The 7,630-nt window shown below is 38.4% G+C and overlaps 1 long non-coding RNA gene across 1 annotated transcript; it reads right to left on the bottom strand.

Annotated features, from left to right (window-relative positions):
• Positions 1–1,375: 1,375 nt before the first annotated feature.
• LOC119768005 lies at positions 1,376–1,782 on the bottom strand. Its single transcript, XR_005277847.1, has 3 exons — positions 1,685–1,782; positions 1,549–1,624; positions 1,376–1,485 (listed from the first exon to the last, which is right to left on the bottom strand). It is a non-coding gene; the product is annotated as an uncharacterized LOC119768005 (long non-coding RNA).
• Between the last annotated feature and the right edge of the window lie 5,848 nt (positions 1,783–7,630).

Below are 7,630 nucleotides of genomic sequence, written 5' to 3' on the forward strand. Positions count from 1 at the left end.
GTTAATCCAATTCGCACGCGACTGCATAATGAAATCGTCTCAATCATCGCGGTTCGTTTAATCGAGTGAGCAATAAAAGTGCTACTAAACGCTCCTTTTGCGCCATAAACGCACGCGCTCGAGGAGCTTGCATGCGTTTTTGCCAAGCTGCTTTAGTCGATGAGTTGAAAGGATCACTTCATTTGAAGAGGCGGAGAGCGTGAGGTGCGAAACGGGAGCTGCTGCAGGGTAATAAACTGTTTTGCTCAAGATCAGTGGGTTGGTGGGTTTCGATCGTATAACTGGTTAACTGGTTTTGGCAAACGCTAAAGTTGAGGCAGATGATTCAGGAGCGTTTAAATTTCATGTAATATTTTTTACCAAAAACAAAAACAAAAACAAAAACAAAAACAAAAACAAAAACAAAAACAAAAACAAAAACAAAAACAAAAACAAAAACAAAAACAAAAACAAAAACAAAAACAAAAACAAAAACAAAAACAAAAAAAACAAAAACAAAAACAAAAACAAAAACAAAAACAAAAACAAAAACAAAAACAAAAACAAAAACAAAAACAAAAACAAAAACAAAAACAAAAACAAAAACAAAAACAAAAACAAAAACAAAAACAAAAACAAAAACAAAAACAAAAACAAAAACAAAAACAAAAACAAAAACAAAAACAAAAACAAACCCAAACCCAAACCCAAACCCAAACCCAAACCCAAACCCAAACCCAAACCCAAACCCAAACCCAAACCCAAACCCAAACCCAAACCCAAACCCAAACCCAAACCCAAACCCAAACCCAAACCCAAACCCAAACCCAAACCCAAACCCAAACCCAAACCCAAACCCAAACCCAAACCCAAACCCAAACCCAAACCCAAACCCAAACCCAAACCCAAACCCAAACCCAAACCCAAACCCAAACCCAAACCCAAACCCAAACCCAAACCCAAACCCAAACCCAAACCCAAACCCAAACCCAAACCCAAACCCAAACCCAAACCCAAACCCAAACCCAAACCCAAACCCAAACCCAAACCCAAACCCAAACCCAAACCCAAACCCAAACCCAAACCCAAACCCAAACCCAAACCCAAACCCAAACCCAAACCCAAACCCAAACCCAAACCCAAACCCAAACCCAAACCCAAACCCAAACCCAAACCCAAACCCAAACCCAAACCCAAACCCAAACCCAAACCCAAACCCAAACCCAAACCCAAACCCAAACCCAAACCCAAACCCAAACCCAAACCCAAACCCAAACCCAAACCCAAACCCAAACCCAAACCCAAACCCAAACCCAAACCCAAACCCAAACCCAAACCCAAACCCAAACCCAAACCCAAACCCAAACCATTTTGGGTGGGGAAAACGACTGTTTGTATGAATTTTGGGGTTTTTTGTTTCGGCTGATCAGTCAATTAATATGCGGTTGGTCCGTTTTATACCAATGCCAACGTTTCGATGCTATTGGGGGGCATCTTCATCAGGGCCTATTTATTTTATTTAGACAGTTAGGACATGAATTTTGACGTGAGAAATACAACAGAACTTACTAGGGCTTGACCAACTTAGTCAGGTTTCGTCGATCGGGCGATAATTTGTCACTTTTGGTTTGCACTGCCTCCCGTACTATTAATATTAAGGAAATAAGTATCTAAACTGACAAAAAAATTTGATAAAACAACTTACATTGTATCATTAAGCTCGTTAAGGTGTACAGATCGTTATTTTTACTTAAATGGACACAAATGAACGGGGATAAACGCAAAAATTGGCACAGGTCACTATTTTCCATGTAAAACGAAAATGGTTTTAACTACTTTAGGATCAACTGGGGGGTGGTGGTGTTGGTTGCAGTGCAGTGGGATGTTGTGTTAGTGGAATAGGGCTATTGGGATGGTTTGTTTGGGTATGGGATGGTTGACTATTGGTGTTCGTGTTTGGTTTCAGTTTTAATGAGTGAGATAGACGATAGGAGATGTGCGTACGCTACACTGAGCCCCTCCGTATCAGTGCGATTGTTTACGGTTTGGGCTGTTGTCGCGATATGGCACATCTCGAGGAATGGTAGTGTGTGGGTCCTGAAGGTCTTATCGATGATCTTGGGGTGCTTGATGTCAAATCTGTGTTGGTGATCGACACAATGTTGTACTAACGCACTTTTCTCCCGTAACCCAAACCCAAACCCAAACCCAAACCCAAACCCAAACCCAAACCCAAGATGCCTAGCAAGCACGCTCAATTCCGGTTTTTTACTATTACTAAAATTTAACACATCTGATTGACCTTTAACCTGGATGCCAATATCATACCAGCAACAGGGACACGTTCTTCTAGAACTCCATTAAGGTGAGCCTACACATATGGCGCACTTTCACTGCCATGTCGGGTATCAATGAAGTGCGATCTCTTGACATGCGAAGCTTCTTAAGGTACCGTGGGTAATTGTGGCTCTTAAGTGAGAAAATATTTATTTAAACTTATATTTTTAGTGAAAACAATATCAACATGGAAAAAATAAAACAAAAGTTTGATTTCAATTTCAACTTAAAAAATCCAAAAAGTTCATTTAAGAGCCTCACAAAGTTTCTCCAGCAAGGACGACGTTGACGGCGGTGATGATTATGGTGATGAAAACGGTAACATATGGACGTCGCACCAGCCATTTCGACGTTTCGAGAAAAACGCGTTTTAATGTTTGACCGTGAATAGAGCTTTATGACGTTTCGCATACGCACACTAGCCCACCATCTGATTTTGCTGACCGGACAAAATTTAACCTCAATCTTTTTCGTGTACGTACACGCAATACATACGCACGTAGAAACCTCTATAAATACAAACGAATGCACGCAATGTAAACAATAACAAACACGTTTTGTTTGGCTGACCATTACGTGCATTGTCCCGAAGTTTGGATGAAGTTGGTTGCTGGAGTCTCGAGTTATAATTACGAATGTTTACGGTAGTCTAACTTGTATCTGTGTCAAACGCATTTTAACCTGAAATCCCTTTGGCCAGTTGTCGTACTTCCATCAATTTTCACGCTGTGTCAAGATAGCACGACAAGATTGAAGTTTCTGTCACAAAATGGCGTTCTTAACTCAATTTAGCTCAAAATGCACGACAAGTTAGCACGACGGCGACGATATGTGTTGTTTTTCACCACCGGTGGGGACCGCCCACCGAATTGGCTTGGCGGCGGTTGATTTTGCATCTTGTTACGCGTTTAAGGCGTGATTGCTTGGAACTTGAAATGAGCAGGCTTAGTTAAGCCCACTCTGGTTGACTTTAACGCCGTGGTATGAGAGTTTTTTTGGAAGTATTGCTGTTAAACATAATGCACACTAAATTATTTTTTATTTCAAAGAATTGTGGAGAAATGAATATTTCTTATCCAAATTTCCTCAGAATGATAATCAGTAGGAAGTAGGACAAACTATTGCTGAACAATTCTTTGCGATTTCCAACTACGATCAAACTTGTATGGTGATTTGTATGGGCGAACTTCAAATTTGTAATAAAAAAGTATACGCATTGTACACAAATAAAAGGATTTCTTTCCCACATTAAAACCTGAGAACATTTACAAATTTTCATGATAACACGCGATCCCATACGTTCCGATATGTTTACGTCGTAACAACGCACATCCCATTTGGGGCCTAACAACATGCCACGATCATTTGCTGCCAACAAAGGGGTAGACGCCTAACAATAAACCTCCTCTTAATTACCGTCATTGACCAATCGGGTCCAACAAGGTCCGGAAAGGTCAGCTGCTGTTTCGTTTTCAGTGCCGGTATTTAGCAGCATCATTTTAATACCCCAAAGTCACACAAAGAACCCAACTCCTTGGACGACTACCTTAAAACCCATGTAAACGTTCGATTAACCGTTGCAAACAAGGTTTGAAAAGCCATCACACAAGGTTGTTGTTCGAAAAAAAAAGTCGAATTGTTATAAAAGTGCTGCTGTACACGAGGTTCCCAGCGCGGTAATTATCGTTTAATCCCCATACTAAATGCCTACTAAAATGAGGTACATGCGTGCAAAGTGAAGAATAGCGCGTTGGAACAGACTTTTGAAGTTGGCCCGCGTCAGCTTGAATTGAAAATGGCACATCGTGTAACTGCATCCCACACAATACTTTCACGTAACAGGTGCGTAACCCTCGAATTTACAATTGTTTTTCAAAACAACAAGCTTTACAATTTTGAAGTTATTTTCGAGGGTTAAACCTTCAACATCTGCCTTTGACCCATTTCCAGAAGTTCATTTACCCTGCAGGCGAAACCTTTCGGCGCAATAGCGCGAAACTGTGGACCCTTCTTCACCGGAAGAGCCTTTCCGAGAAGGCACCCGGACTCACATCTTCTGGTTCGAACAGAGGCTCAAGGCCTCCCCTTTTCAGTCGACGAATGGTGGGTCAATTCACTTGAAGTTCAATCCCGACCCGCGTCAACGCCGGGTGTAGACGCTACAAAGATGAACCCAATCAAGTTCGTCGGAATTTTGAGCAAGGTTGACCTTGACGGACGAGCTGGTCGTGGGTGTCGTGCAGAGAAGGTGTGGCCCAGCAGCTTCTTCTTGGCTGGGTCGTTTGAAACGGTTAGGTTTGTTTTGATTCGTGCCGTTTTACGCTACCGATTTCGTGCGAATTCGAAACTTAAGCGGACCTAACCGTTTTGAAGAAGGCGATGAAGGTATGATTGTTGGAGACCTGATGAAGCGTGTCGTGGGGGGAAATGCTTTTGTTTACATAAGTTTTGATGAATGATTAGGAGCGCAAATGTTCAATCTAATCCGTTTTTGCTGATATTTTCCGCAAAAACAGGTGTATCGAGATTTAGGAGTTCAATTTGAAAATTCGTCAAACATCATTTTTATCCTTATCCTTATTATATATGACTATGCCGATAATTTGATTTTTTGTGTTTCTATGCGTCAACGTTTGCCGTTGGTTTAAATAATATTCCCTTCTTGTTTGTCAACACAATTTCCTAAATATCGAATCTCGAATCTAAAATTTAGCAAAAAAGTCGGTCGTAGAAGGCAAGCCCAACAACTTTTTTGAAGACAAAAAAATCCAAGAATATCCCTGAAAAGTTAAATTTAAAAATCGCCATGATCGTGAACCACCCTAATTCTCAACCAATCCAAAAGTTGTCCCTTTCCATTTGCAACAACTCTTTTGAAGACACCAAAGCTTCAAAACATCACAATTTTTCGGAAAGTACATTTTCCATTTAATTTTGTGATCGGAACCACAATGTATTAAGAGCTTATATTTGGCATGAACTCATGCCTCATTATAAAAAAAAAGATTAATATTAGTAGGGTACCAGGGCAGCGAATGACCAAGAAGGTTTAAACTGCCAGAAATAAATGAAATAACATTTAATTAGGGTGAAATTTTTAGGGGTGAATATTACCGCTTATTCGATGTAATTTTACCTCAATTCCATACCTAATAGGGAATCGGTTGTATCGAACCCTCTCCGATTTCAATGAAACTTTGTAGACATGTAATTTTACGCTTATGTCACCCATTTTTGTGAAAATGGAGCCAGTTTCACTCAATAATGACATTTGGGTGTTTTAAATATTTTTTTAAATCTAAATTTAAATATCGCTGTATCTCAAAGCCGTTGCATCGTATAAAGAAGTGGTCAAAGACAAACTTGTAGGAAATTTTACAGGCTTTCCTAAACAAATGCACGGAAAGAAAAAATACGCAAATTTTATGAATTTTTTTGATTTGGGTAATTCTCTACCAACTCCCACGAAATCGGAAAAAGTTGCCCGACCCGAGCAGACGGAAATAACTTGGGAATAACATTTTTTGATATTTGAAATTACTAGGCCAATAACATTTTATGTTATTTATAACAAGATTTGTTATTCGCCGTTATGATTTTTTGTAATTGGATTGTTATTGTAATAACAGACTAATAACACTTTTAGTTATTCTTCGAACAAATCTTTGTTATTATTTTTTGTTATTTTAACAACTAATCCGATCATCCCAATAACAATTGGCGGTATTCTTCCGTAACAAAAAATGTTATTCCCCAATTGTTTTGGCTTTCAATCAATAACAGACCAATAACAATTTTTGTTATGATAACATAAACTGTTATTAAACTCTTATGCAAAAATTGATTTTTCAGGAAGATTCCATAACACTTTTTGTTATTTTAACAATATTTGTTATTGAAATTGCATGAATTTTGTTATTACCGTCTGCCCGGGGACCCCTTTTCTATTTGCGTGCCCAAGCAGACGGTAATAACAAAATTCATGCCATTTCAATAACAAATACTGTTAAAATAACAGAAAGTGTTATGAAATCTTCTTGAACAATCTTTTTTAGCAAATGGGCTTAATAACAGTTTATGTTATCATAACAAAGTTTCTTATTGGTCTGATATTGGTTGAAAGCCAAGACAACTTTGGAATAACGCAAGCTGTTATTGGGATGATCGGATTAGTTCGAGCCAAACATTTCATTAGGGCACAAAACCAAAAAGTAAACATTCGGGATTATTCCACTATTCCACTCCATAGTACACTCCCTACATGCCCTCCAAGAATCAGATTGATAGCAAACAATTTCCCATTGAAAAAATCAAAAAAACAAAAGGGCACATAACAATGTTCACTCCAAACCAGAAAAAAAGTTCAATTGTGCCCTTTTCTTTTTCGTTAGTTTTTCGTGGTTAAGGAACTTTCTATGTTATAAAATGAACTTTTCATACATTCTTAACACTAATTCACTTCAAAACAAAGTTTGGTTAACGTTTCATCAAGGGTTTCTGCAGAAAAAAAACTTCGTCGAAATACAATATTGAATACGGCCCGCGGCTGCTGTTCAGTACACTTTTGAAGAATTTTAATGTTTCACATACCTTATCTGCTCCATTCGATCATAAAACTTCACCAATTATCAAAATTTCCACTGAATTCCTCATTATTTCTAACTAAACAAAGGGCCCATAAACATCATTCAAAACAACAATCCGGTGACAGCGCTTTAGTGCCCTTTTAGTTCTCTTCGAAATTGCATTTAGAAAGGGCCCATTATGAACAGCAGTTGGAAAGCTAAAAGGGCCTAATAACGAGATTTTTTAAAATTATGAGTTTTATTGCGAAAATCAACATAAATTAAGAAGCAGTAAAGCAGAGTTGAGGATAATGGTGTGTTTTATCGTATCATCAGTAAAAATACCATCAGTCATGCTTATTTTTTAAATAGGAATTGAAACAAGTTGTCCATTTTTTGCAAGCGATTTTCTCGAATCGCGGTTTTTGCTTTTGTGCCCTAATGAAATGTTTGGCTCGAGTTGTTAAAATAACAAAAAATAATAACAAACATTTGTTCGAAGAATAACTAGTCTGTTATTACAATAACCAAAAAATCATAACGACGAATAACAAGTCTTGTTTTAGATAACATAAAATGTTATTGGCCTAGTATTTTCAAATATAAAAAAATGTTATTTCCGCGTAATTTCCGTCTGCTCGGGTGAAACTTTGTCCTAAGGGGTAACTTTTGTCTCTGAACACAATTCCGAGGTCCGTTTTTTGATATCTTGTGACGGAGGGGCGGTACGACCCCTTTCATTTTTGAGT

This window comes from Culex quinquefasciatus, chromosome 2 (assembly GCF_015732765.1).
Source record: "Culex quinquefasciatus strain JHB chromosome 2, VPISU_Cqui_1.0_pri_paternal, whole genome shotgun sequence".
Taxonomy (NCBI): Eukaryota; Metazoa; Arthropoda; class Insecta; order Diptera; family Culicidae; genus Culex; species Culex quinquefasciatus.